Source organism: Myotis davidii, unplaced genomic scaffold (genome assembly GCF_000327345.1).
Source record: "Myotis davidii unplaced genomic scaffold, ASM32734v1 scaffold341, whole genome shotgun sequence".
Taxonomy (NCBI): domain Eukaryota; kingdom Metazoa; phylum Chordata; class Mammalia; order Chiroptera; family Vespertilionidae; genus Myotis; species Myotis davidii.
Genome location: NW_006291021.1, coordinates 456,721 through 469,478, shown reverse-complemented (window position 1 = coordinate 469,478; position 12,758 = coordinate 456,721).

The following is a 12,758-nucleotide window of genomic DNA, read 5'->3' as shown; positions in this document are numbered from 1 at the left end:
CTGTTTTCCGTAGCCCACAAACTATAAACTTTTAAGTATTTTTAATTTAAATGGTTAAAAAAAATCAAAAGGAGAATCTTGTGGCATGTGAAAAAACATGAAACTTTTTATTTGACTGAATCCAGTATTTTCAAAGTTTGGCAAACTGGCCTGTGCACCAGATTTTGCCTGCCTGTGTTTGTAAATAAAATGTTATTGAAACACAGACTCTCACTTTCCTTTAAGGGAGATAGAACTTTCACACTACAGGGTAGTGGGCGAGCTGAGCAGCTGCACAAAGACCAAGTGGCATAAGTAGAGCCAAGAATATTTACTGTCTGGTCCATCACAGAAAATGTGTGCCAACTCTCTTCCCTCCCCAAGCCCCAAATGGTAGCTTCAACTATGAGTAGGACATTTGTGCCAAGACGGGAATGATGAGGAAAAAGGGAAGGAAATTTCAGGAATTCAAACTCCCTGGGGTGGAAACTCCTGTTGAACAAGCAGAAAGCTGGTCCTTAGGTGTGGCGGGAGCAGAGTGGACGGGGAGGCCAGGAGGGGGTGCAGGGTGGTGAGTCAGAGAATAGAGCCGGTCATTATGACAGGCCATGGGAAAGGGTCTTTGCCAGATTGCGAATGTCAAGGTAAGAAACATTCAAACCTGCAGGGCATTTTTGTGAGTTTATTTGAGCCAAACTATCGACAATGTCCAGGAAGCAAAATTTCAATGGGTTGAGAAAATGCTCAACCCAGAGAATGGCAGTTTTGCATTTTATTTTATACGTTACAATCAAAACAGAAGACATAAGTGGGTTACATGAAATCCATTGGTGATAGATTAGGGATTAGGAGAAGGTGGGGAGGGGGGCCTCTGGGATTGGATAAAAGGTAATGATAGTGGGTACAGGATACATAAGTAGGTATAGGATAGTTAACCGTCAACAATGAACTCAATAACAGTAACAATGAGAGGATTTGTGGTCTCCACCCTGCTGCTTTGGATATGTCTTGTGGGGTCTGAAAAAAAAGAAAATTACTCTAACATTCCAAAAGTATGTTAATGTAAATGCAAAAAGACAATAGACAGACTTCATTAAGGTAAAGATTGACTTTTGTCAGGGAAGATTCTAGTCTAGGACATGACTACCTATCATAAACTGCTTTTAGTTAAAAAGTTTTCATTTCAGCCCAGGCAGTGTGGTTCAGTGGTTGAGCATAGACCTATGAACCAACAGATCACTGGTTCAATTCTGGGTCTGGGCACATGGGTTGCAGGCTCAAGCCCCAGTAAACAAAGCCAGAGGCTAGCAGAAGAAATGAAACAGTAAAGATTAGGGCAGGAATAAAGGAAATAGAGAATAGAAAATTAATTAATAGAGATAATTAGTAGAATCAAATGTTAGTTTGAAATATCAACAAAGTTGATAAACCTATAACTAGACTCACAGGTCAAGATAAGAGAGAAAACTCAAATTACTAAAATCATGGATGAAAGGGGGGACATCATAGCCAACCTAGAAAAGATGATAGAAAAGATGGTAAAACAGTACCATGAAGAGTTGTATGCCAGCAGGTTAGACATCCTATATAAAATGAGCACATTCCTAGAAAGACACAAGTTACCAAAACTGACTTCAGAAGAAAAAGAAAATTGGAGAGAACCTATAATGAGTAAAGAAACTTCATCAATAATGATAATAATAATAATAATCTTCCCACAAAGAAAAGCCCAGGACCACATAGCTTCACTGGTGACATCTACCAAATGTTTAAAGAAAAATTAACACTAATTTTTCATAAACTATTTTGAAAACTAGAAAAGGAGGAAATATTCTATGGGTCTATTCTAACATTGTATGAAGAAAGAATTATCCTGATAACAAAACCAGACAAAGATATCACAAGAAAACTACAGATCAATATTCCTTATGAACAAAAATGCAAAAGTCCTGAACAAAATAGTAGCAAACTAAATCCAGCAATCCTATATAATAAAGAGCTAATATGCTAATTAGACCAGATGGCAGAACGACCTTCTGGAACAACCTTCCAGACTGACCAGTGGACAGGGGACAGGGCTATGAGGGTCTACACTTGCATGAATTTTGTGCATCGGGTCTCTACTGTATAATTGCTGGGGTCCAGCCCCAGCGGTCCAGGGGTTCCCAAAGGTGTGGGCAGAGTCGGCGAAGAATGTTTTACACGGAGACAGCGTTCAGAACTCTCTAGCTCTCTTTAGTCTCCGTGGATCTTCCCGTGCCTGCCTGAGCCACAGAGAAATATCCCTAGACAAGCTGGGCCTTCATTTTATAGTCAGAGGTAAACAAGGTAGTGGTTTCCATAGTTACACTGTTCTTGTGAGTTTTACTTATTTTAACCATAGTTATACTGTTCTTATGAGTTTCACTTGTTTTTGTTCTTGTTCTTGTTCTTGCTGCACTTCCCTCAGCCCATTAGCTTCCCAGATAAGATCTAGGAGTGTCATAAGGTCAAGCCTAATTATGCTTAAGAGGACTGTGCCCTCTAAGCCAGGACTTGTTTGTGACTTTGCCAACAGGTCAGTCTGAGGCTTAATCCTATATCAGCTCCCCACATATAATAAGAATTATAAATCCTGACAAGTGGAATTTATCCCAGGAATGCAAGTTTGGTTGGTTCAATATTAAAAAAAAAAATGACTATTTTAGTAGAATGGAGGACAAAAGATGCAGAAAATGCATTTAACAAAATCCAATACCCTTGCATGATTAAAAAAAGCACACCAATCAACAAATTTGGAACAGAGGAGAACTTCCTCAACCTGAGTAAGGTCATGTACAAAAATGCCACTGAGGATGATACTTAACAGTAAAAAGCTGAGTGCTTTCCCCCTAAGCTCAGGAACAAGACAAAGATGTCTGCTGGCACCATTTCTATTCAACATTGTACTATGTTCTAGTCAATGTAAGTAGGCAAGAAAAAGAAATAAAAGGCACCCAGATTAGTAAGGAAGCAGGGAAATGTAATATGCTAATTAGTCCTAATGGTGTCACAGTCACGACCACTAGGAGGAGTCTGCCTGTGCGTGCACAGTAGGGCATTGCTCCCAGAGATGGGGTGGAAGCGGGGAGGTGCTGGAAGGAGGCCCATGTCAGGGAGGGCAGGGGTGAGAGCCTGTAGTGCTATCTCTATTTGCAGATGACATGATCTTGTATATGGGAAATCCTAAGGAACCCATTAAAAAGCTGTTAGAGCTTAGTCCTTTGCCACCCACTGCTCTCACTCAGAGCGCCCCGCTGCTCACCTGCCTGGAGAAGGAGCACAGTGCAGCAGGCAGGAGGTTTCCACGCTCTCCTCTGGTGCCATGACCGGGTGGAGCTGTCGCGTTGCTCCAGAGACGGGGCGGAAGTGGGGAGGCACCTGGAGAAGGCAGAACCAGCCCTCTCTCTCATCATTGATGTTTCTCTCTCCCATTCCCTACCTCTCTGAAATCAATTTAAAAACTTTAAAAAAAAACCAGGCAACTCGAGGGACTGAGAGCAGGGCTTGAAGTAGCCAGAGAAGGCCAGAGGAGCCGGGGAGCTGGGCCAGGTGCCCTGGAGCTCTGCGTGGAGAGGTTCGGGTGTCAAGGCAGGGCAGCGGGTGGATGGGCTCCTAGTTAGAAATAAACGAGGAATTCAGCAAGGTTTCAGAGTATAAGCAAATATATACAAAACTCAATTGTTTTTCTATACACAAGCAAGGAACAATCTCAAAATGTAATTAAGAAAATTATTCCATAATTATACGCAAAGTAATAAAAGACTTAGGAACAATTTTAATAAAAGAATCCAAGACATAGACATATACAAGGAAAACTTAAAAAAATTAATTGAAAGAAATTAAAGACCCAAATAAATAGAAAGATATTCCATGTTCATGGATCAGAAAATTTAATGTTATTAAGATGGTAATAGTCCCCAAACTGATCTACAGACTCAATGTAACTATCAAAACTTAGCTTTTTCTAATAAATCGACAAAGTAATCCTAAACTTCATGTGGAAATGCAAGGAACCCAAAATAGCCCAAACAATCTTTAATCTTGAAAAAGACCAAAATTGGAGGACTGAACACTGCCAAATTTTAAAACTTACTGCAAAGCTACAGTGTGGTTTGCAGGTTAAGCTAGACATACAGATAAATGGAATAACAGTGAGAATTCAGAAATAAACCTGCACATTTATAGTCAATTAATTTTTGACAAGGGCATCAAGACCATTTAATGGGGAAAGAACAGTTTCCTCAACAAATGGTGCTGGGACAATGGGATCTTCACAAAAGGATAAAGTTGGACCCCTACCTCACACCATGCACAAAATGAACTTAAAATAGATCATAAACCTAATGTAAGAACTAAAACTATAAAACTCTTAGAAGAAAATATAGGAGAAAAATCTTCATGGCCTTGGTTTAGCAATGGTTTCTTAAATATGATACCAAAATCACAGGTGAAAAAAATAAAAAATAAATTGGACTTCACCAAAATTTAAAACTTCTGTGTTTCAAAGGACACCATCAAGAAAGTGGAAACAGCCCCAAAATAGGGGAAATATTTGAAAATCACATATCTGATAAAGGACTTGTATCTAGAATATATAAAGAACACCTACAGCTCAACAATAAAAAGGCAAATAACCCAATTTAAAAGTGGGCAAGTATTTCTCCAAAGAAGATATGCAAATAGACAGTATGCACACGAGAAGATGCTCTAAATCACTGGTCACCAGAAATCAAAATCACAATGAGATACTGATTCACACACACTAGAATGATCATGATAATAAGAGAGATAATAAGTACTGGTGAGGACAAACCAGAACTCCCATAAACTGCTGGTGGGAATGTAAAACGGGGCAGCCAATTTGAAAAATGGCAGTTCCTCAAAATGTTAAACACAGACTTGTTGTGTAACTTAAGTATACATACCCAACAGAAATGCAAACATATGTCCACACAAAACTTGAACACAAATTTTTCATAATGGCATTATCCCAAAGTAGAAACAATCCAAATATTCATCAAAGAACGGGTGAATAAATAACATATGATAAATCCACAATGGGATATTATTGAGCAATAAAAAGGAATAAAGCCCTGATACATGCTACCATATGGATGAACCTTCAAAACTAAGCTAAGTGGAAGGTCTCAGTTATGAAAAGGACGCATATGGCATGATACCACTTATACGAAATGCCCAGAATAGGCAAATCCACAGAAATAGAAAGTAGATGAAATGGTTGTCAGGGGCTCAGGGAGCGGGGTTGGGGCGTAGCTGCTAAAGTGTATGGGGTTTCTTTCTAGGGCAGTGGTCGGCAAACTCATTAAATGTCAACAGAGCCAAATATCAACAGTACAACGATTGAAATTTCTTTTGAGAGCCAAATTTTTTAAACTTAAACTATATAGGTAGGTACATTGTTATTAACTTAATTAGGGTACTCCTAAGGCTTAGGAAGAGCCACACTCAAGGGGCCGAAGAGCCGCATGTGGCTCTCGAGCCGCAGTTTGCTGACCACGGTTCTAGGGTGATGAAATGTTATAAAATGATTGTGGCAATAGTTGCACAACTTTGAGCATATTCTAAAAAACACCAAATTATATGCTTTAAAAGGGTGAATTTCATGGCATGTGAATTATATCTCAGTAAAGTTGTTGTATTTAAATAAGTCTGCTACCATATTAGTTAAGTTCATTTTTTTTTTAATTGTGCAACTCACTGACGAAGTTTTTGGGTTTTGTCACTGTAATCCAATTTTACCACAAGCCCTGTGGTTTTCATTGTGTAATTTTGCCCAGGGCAGTGATTTTTAGGAACATATACTATATCACAGTATAGCACAGTGGTCAGCAAACTCATTAGTCAACAGAGTCAAATATCAACAGTACAACGATCAAACTTTCTTTTGAGAGCCAAATTTTTAAAATTTAACCTATATAGGTAGTTTGCTTCTTCTCTGTAGCCATGTCAAACAGGGCACCTAAAAAATGTTTCATTTTATAATAATTAAGCCACCAACACAAAATAATTTCAATTCTTAAATTGATAACAAAAATACCTGTAGGATTTGCAGCTGGCTGGAAAAACACAGGTAACTTTATGCTTCGAGTAGGTACTTTTGTCACCCGCACGGGGTTTGCGGACGCTACTACCACTAACCACTGCACATGAGACTGCTCACTGACTGGCTCACTCATCTCACGCATGAATCATGAATCGCGAGCCTCCCCCGCGCTACGTACATCCCCCTGCCCCCCACCAGCCTGCGCGCCTCCCGTCGCCTGAAGGACCGACACCCCCCCCCTTCTTCTAACGCCACTTCTTCAAAATAGACTCTCCCAGGCTGAAAACTGATTTCTGCGCATGGGCCACGAAGTTTCAATCACACTGTACGTGCGTGCCCGCACACGGTATTTTGTGGAAGAGCCACACTCAAGGGGCCAAAGAGACACATGTGGCTCGCGAGCCTCGGTTTGCCGACCACTGGTATAGCAGAACTGACTGTATGTAGTAAGTTATTTTGGTTCCATGTGAGTAAGCAGTAGGTTTAGGCTGGTAAAGTGACAGTTGTCCTTGATAGAGAAACAGGATAAGGTGGGAACCCTGCCTGATCACTTTTTGACAAAAAAAAAAAAAAGGTTTTTATTGATTTTTAAAGAAAGAGGAAGGGAGAGGGATAGAGAGATAGAAACATCAACAAGAAAGAAATATCATCATTGGCTGCTTCCTGCACAGCCCCTATTGGAGATTGAGCCTGTATCCCAGGCATGTGCCCTGACCTGGAATCAGACTGGCGACCCCTTGGTTCCTGGGATGATGATCAACTGTAGAGCCATACCAGCCATGTTTTTGTTTTTGTTTTCTTAAATCTGATCACTTTTTAAGAAAACCCAATTACTCTTAGCCATTTAGTTAAAGGGGAATCTCTACAGAAATTTAGTCTCAGCCTATAACACCACAGCTCTTGCCTCCAATGGCCTGCTTTGCACTGATGCCTAGCCCTGCTGCAAAGGTCTCTTCTTCAGTCCCTGGAGGAAGGAGAGGACCAAAGCCTTTGGTCACCCCATGGTCCTTGTACAAAATTATTAAGAATTTCAACCCTGGCTGGGTAGCTCAGTTGTTTAGATCATTACCCCAGTACACCAAGGTGACGGGTTTGATCCCCAGTCAGAGCACATACCCAGGTTGTGGGCTCAATCCCAGGTGTGGGTGCGTGGGGAGGCAGCCAATCCGATCGATGGATGTTTCTCTCTGTCTCTCTCTTTGCTTCTATTTCTGTCTCTCTCTTTCTCCCTCTCTCTAAAATCAATTTTTTTTTTAAAAAAAAGTAAGGCTTTCATTAGGGAAATGTAGATGAAAAGAATACAATTCTGTGTGAATATGAAAGCCTCTGACTATAACCCAGGAAAGGTATGGAAAAGTTGCTTTGAGATTCATCCTTACCCTTTTTTTTATTTTTTCAATTCCTCAATTTCCCACTGGACCAGTGGTTATATATTATGTTAGGACAAGAGGACACAGATATGAATTTCCTACAGGAAATTTCAGCTCTGCTCTATCCCTCTTAGTTCCCCAGTATCAGATCTATTCTGGCTCAAGAAATCAAAGAAGTGCCTGGCCCCTGCTGACGCAGAACAGAGACAGGGAGGAGAGAGATGAACCTCTGCTCCGAATGGACTGGAATGGAAGGCTGACATTTCCCCCTAGTGGACTCTGCTTCCAGTCCATCCCAGAGAGAAAGTGTTGTCTGCTTAAAGAAGCCACTCAAGGCACACAGTGGGCTTTGGAGGGCACAATTCAGAGGGAAAATAGCAGAGTAAAAGCCTGCCATTCCGAGGAAGCCACAGAACCAGAAAAGTTGGGCAGAGTGGAGAGAAGGGGGTGCACGGAAGGCAGGAGCTTGCTTGCTTTGTCCTCTTATCTGAAGCTCGAGGGCAGTGACATCAGCGGGGAGTCATGTAGAGGGTGTGGGCAACTTGTCCCAGTTTCCTTGGGACTTTCCCACTTTTAAAACTGAAACTACTGGCTCCTCAAAAAGTTAAACAGAGTTACTTATGACTCAACAATTCTACTAGGTACATACCCACAGAAATTGGTGACATTCATCCACACAAAAACTTGTCCATGGATGTTCATTGCAGCATCTATAATAATAAAAGCGTAATATGCTAATTAGACCAGACGTCCTTCTGGATGACCTTCCGGATGAAGCCCGGGCTGTGGGGGGAGCCCGGGTTCCAGGTGCCTGCAGGTGGCTGGAGGGAAGCCCGGGTCCCAGGTGCTAGAGGGAAGCCGGTGCTGGCAGCCAGGGGAAGGAAGGCCTACTCTTGCATGAATTTTCATGCATTGGGCCTCTAGTGTGCTAATGATATGCTAAGGCCACTCAACTGCTCACTATGATCTGCACTGACCAGCAGGAGGCAGACACTCCAACCAGTAGGTAGCTTGCTGCTGGGGTCCGGCTGATCAGGACTGAGTAAGATGGGCCAGACATGCCCTGGAGCCCTCCCACGGTCCCTCCCAGGCTGGCCAACCTCCTGCGTCTCTCCCCAGCCCCGATCATGCATGGGTGGGGTCCCTTGGCCTGACCTGCACCCTCTCACAATCCGGGACCCCTCGGGGGATGTCGGAGAGCTGGTTTTGGCCCAGCAGCGGAACAACCGGTTGCTATGATGAGCACTGACCACCAGGGGGCAGATGGTCAATGCAGGAGCTGCCCCCTGATGGTCAGTGCACTCCTACAGGGGGAGTGCTGCTCAGCCAGAAGCTGGGCTCACAGCTGGAGAGCGCAGCAATGGTGGCAAGAGCCTCTCTTGCCTCCACTGCAGCTCTAAGGATGTCTGACTGTCAGCTTAGGCCTGCAGTCAGTCAAACATCCCCTGAGGGCTCCCGGGTGCGAGAGGGCTCAGGCCGGGCTGAGGAACACCCCGCCCCCCCAGTACACAAATTTTGTGCACCGGGCCTCTAGTTATTTAATAACAGCCCCAAAGTGGAAATGACGGAAATGTCCATCAGAGGATGAATGGATACACAAAATGTGGTCTATTTACACACTGGGATATCACTGAGCCATGAAAAGGAGTGAGGCACTGACACTCACTGAAGTGTGGGTGGATCTTGAACACATGATGCTCACTGAGAGAAGCCAAACACAAGAGGCCACACAGTGCGTGATCCTGTTTCTGTGACATGTCCAGAGCAGGCATATCCACAGGGACAGGAAGTAGATCTATGCTTGCCAAGGGCTGGTGGAGGAAGGATTGAGGGAGTGCTTAATGAGTACAGGGGTATGGGGTTTCCTTTTGGATTAGTGAGATGTTCTGGAATTAAATAGTGGGGGTGGTTGCACAACAATTTAAATGTACTAAAACCACGGAATTGAACTCTTTAATGTGATGAAGTTCATGTTATATGAATTGTATCTGAATAGTAATTTTTAAAAATGTCTTGGCTGACAGCTGTGAGGGTGGGCCTGTGGGGGTGGAGAGATTGTGTAAAAGAGAAAAAAAGAAAGAAAAAGTATGGTGATTGCTGGGGGGGAGGGGAGAAAGAGAAGGGTGTAAGGAGGATAAATGGTGATGGACAGAGACTTGACTGGGGATGGTGAGCACATAATACAGTGTACAGATGACGTGTTATAGAATTGTGCACCCAAAACCTGTATAATTTTGTTAAGCAGTGTCATCCCAATCCTATATAATAAAAGGATAATATGCAAATGAACCGAATGGTGGAACAACCGGTTACTATGATGCACACTGACCACCAGGGGGCAGATGCTCAACACAGGAGCTGCCCCCTGGTGGTCAGTGCGCTCCAAAAGGGGGAGTGCTGCTCAGCCAGAAACCGGGCTGACGGCTGGCGAGCGCAGCGGCGATGGCGGAAGCCTCTCCCACCTCCATGGCAGTGCTAAGGATATCCAACTGCTGGCTTAGGCCTGCTCCCTGCAGACAGCGAGCCTAAGCTGTCAGTCAGACATCCCCCTGAGGGCTCCCGGACTGTGAAAAGGCCAGGCCCAGCTGAGGGACCCCTTCCCCACCAGCTCCCACCTCCAGAGTGCATGAATGTCATGCACCGGGCCTCTAGTAAATTCAATAAAATAGGAAACAATAAATTCCACTAGTGGCTCACATTATTTTTTAAGTTTTTTTTTTTTAAACCTGAAAGTTCCATGTTCCAGGCAGGGATCATCTTAGATCTGAGCAAACCAGATGTTTGGTCACTCCAGCTGTTGCAACTTGTAGGTTTGGTTGCAGACAGATAGATATGGAGTCCCTGCTACCCTCTGCTTACCAACAGTCTTACTGACTACAGTCAGATGCTTCATGAAGAAGGGGCTATGAGACGAAATAATGGCAGTGTCCAACAGCTTATTAAAGGCCCTGAGAAGTCCTGCAATCACGCAGTTATGAACACAGCTTTTGGAACCTTCAGATTCTATTTGAATTTTGGATCTGCTGTGTGCTAGCATGCTCTTGGGCAAGTCATATAACCTTGTAAACTGTAGTTTCTTCTTCTGTAAAAAAGGTGTTCAGTGAGTTCTGAACAGTGTGGGTCTATTGGTTGAGCCTCCTCCCTTAAACGGAAAGGTCTCAGGTTCAATTCCCCATCAGGCACATATCCAGGTTGCAGGTCCAGGGCCTGTGGGGAGACAACCAATCAATCCAATCAATGCCTCTCCTTCTCTCTCTCTCTCTCTCTCTCCCCCTCCTTCTTCCTTCCTCTCTCTAAAATCAATCAAAACATATCTTCAGGTGAGGATTTAGAAAAAAAAGGTTTCCAGGGAAAGCCTATCTCACGGGGTTGAGGATTAATTGAAATGAATTCTGTACTGTGTCTGAGACGCCTGCAAGTGCCCAAGAGATGTTACTATTATTAGTAAATGAACCTGGTTAATTTTGTTGAACTCAGCATTTCCCAAACCTATTTAACCACATGCCACGTGCCCTATTTTTCCTTTGTAACACCTATTAACCGCCCTCACCTAGGGAACAGCAGTTTACTATTAAGGATTATCCTGGTGTATTCCCAAAGAGCTGACTATAAAATGAGTTTCTTTGCCTCAGTCATTTCCATGATAAAGCCATAGTTCTGTTCCCATGGAGGGCGTGTGAGGTGTGGAGTGATCACCTGAAACCCCTACAGTGTGCTCCACAGAGCACGAGGCCTCCACAGTTCGAAACCTTGGTATGGAATGATTCCAAACATAGGTATCTTCCACTTCAAACAGTCCATGACTAAAAACACAGTTTAAAATGGGGCACTGAGATGAAATGAATGGCAAAACCTGGGGACATCCTAAACTGCCACCAATAAAAGACTGAGTAAATAAAGTGGCATTCAGGTAAACAATGGAATATTATGCAGCAGTGGAAAAGAAAGAGATGACTATGTAGGCAGATGTAAGACAATGGCTATGATGTATGTATCAGACAATGAAAAATTAAGTGCAGAACACTATTTATAGTATTTTCCTATTTCTATATTTTTATATATATTTTCTTGATTTTTCACAGAGAGGAAGGGAGAGGGACAGAGAGTTAGAAACATCGATGAGAGAAAAACATCAATCCTGCACACCCCCCACTGGGGGTGTGTCTGCAACCAAGGTACATGCCCTTGACCTGAATCGAACCTGGGACCCTTCAGTCTGCAGGCCGAGGCTCTATCCACTGAGCCAAACTGGCCAGGGCTCCTATTTGTATTTTTTAAGTTCAGTGGGGCCTTGACTTACGAGTGTCCCGACTAACGAGTTTTTCGAGATATGAGCCATCTCTGGGCCAATTTTTTGCTTTGAGTTGCGAGCTAAAATTCGGGTTATGAGCCAGCTTCAGATACCCCACGGCTAGTTGGCGCAGCGAACGTCACAGTGAACGCCACAACATCAGCCCAGCATCACGTGTCTCACTCGTTCACTTTAAGATTTGACATATGAGTAATTTGAGTTATGAGCTCCGTCATGGAACGAATTAAACTCGTAAGTCAAGGCCCCACTGTATTTGTTTCAAAAGGAGATGAGCTTACAAATATACTACCCTTTTTAAGCAAATGTATAAACATTTTTTGAGTGCTTACTACGTGCCAGGACATTTTCCCATCATTTTGTCAGTATTAACTCATTTGATTTTCATAACTCTTGCATTGAGTTCCATTTTACATATGAGGGAGCAGGGTGTATTACTTATCTATTGCCCTATAAAAATTGCTCCCAAATTTAGCAGCTTAAGCAACAAACTTTCATTATCTCATAGTTTCTGTGGGTCAGGAATCCAGGTGCAGCTTAGCTGGGTGGTTTTAGCTCAAGGTCTCTCATGGGGTGTGGGCAAGCTGTCAGGTGGGGCTGCAGTCTCATTTGAAGTCTCAACTGGGAAAAGAGTGTGTCTCTCTCTCCTTCCTTCCTTTCCTCTTTTTAAATTGTGGTAAGAACATTTAACATGAGATGTACACTTTTAACAAAATTTTAAGTACAATATGTACAGTGTTGTTAACTGGAGGCACAATGTTGTATGGCAGAATTGCTGTCCAGCAGCTACAGAAAATTTGTAGCCACTGGACAACAACTCTCCATGGGGGAGGATTCACTTCTAAGCTCACTCACATGGTTGTTGGCAAACCTCACTTACTTATGGACTACTGGCCAGAGACTTTCTTTTTTTCTCTTTTTTTAAAAAATTTAATTTTGTTTTATTTCTTAAAGTATTACAAAGAGTATTACACATGTCTCCTTTTCCGCCCCCCCCCCCGACATTCCCCTGGCC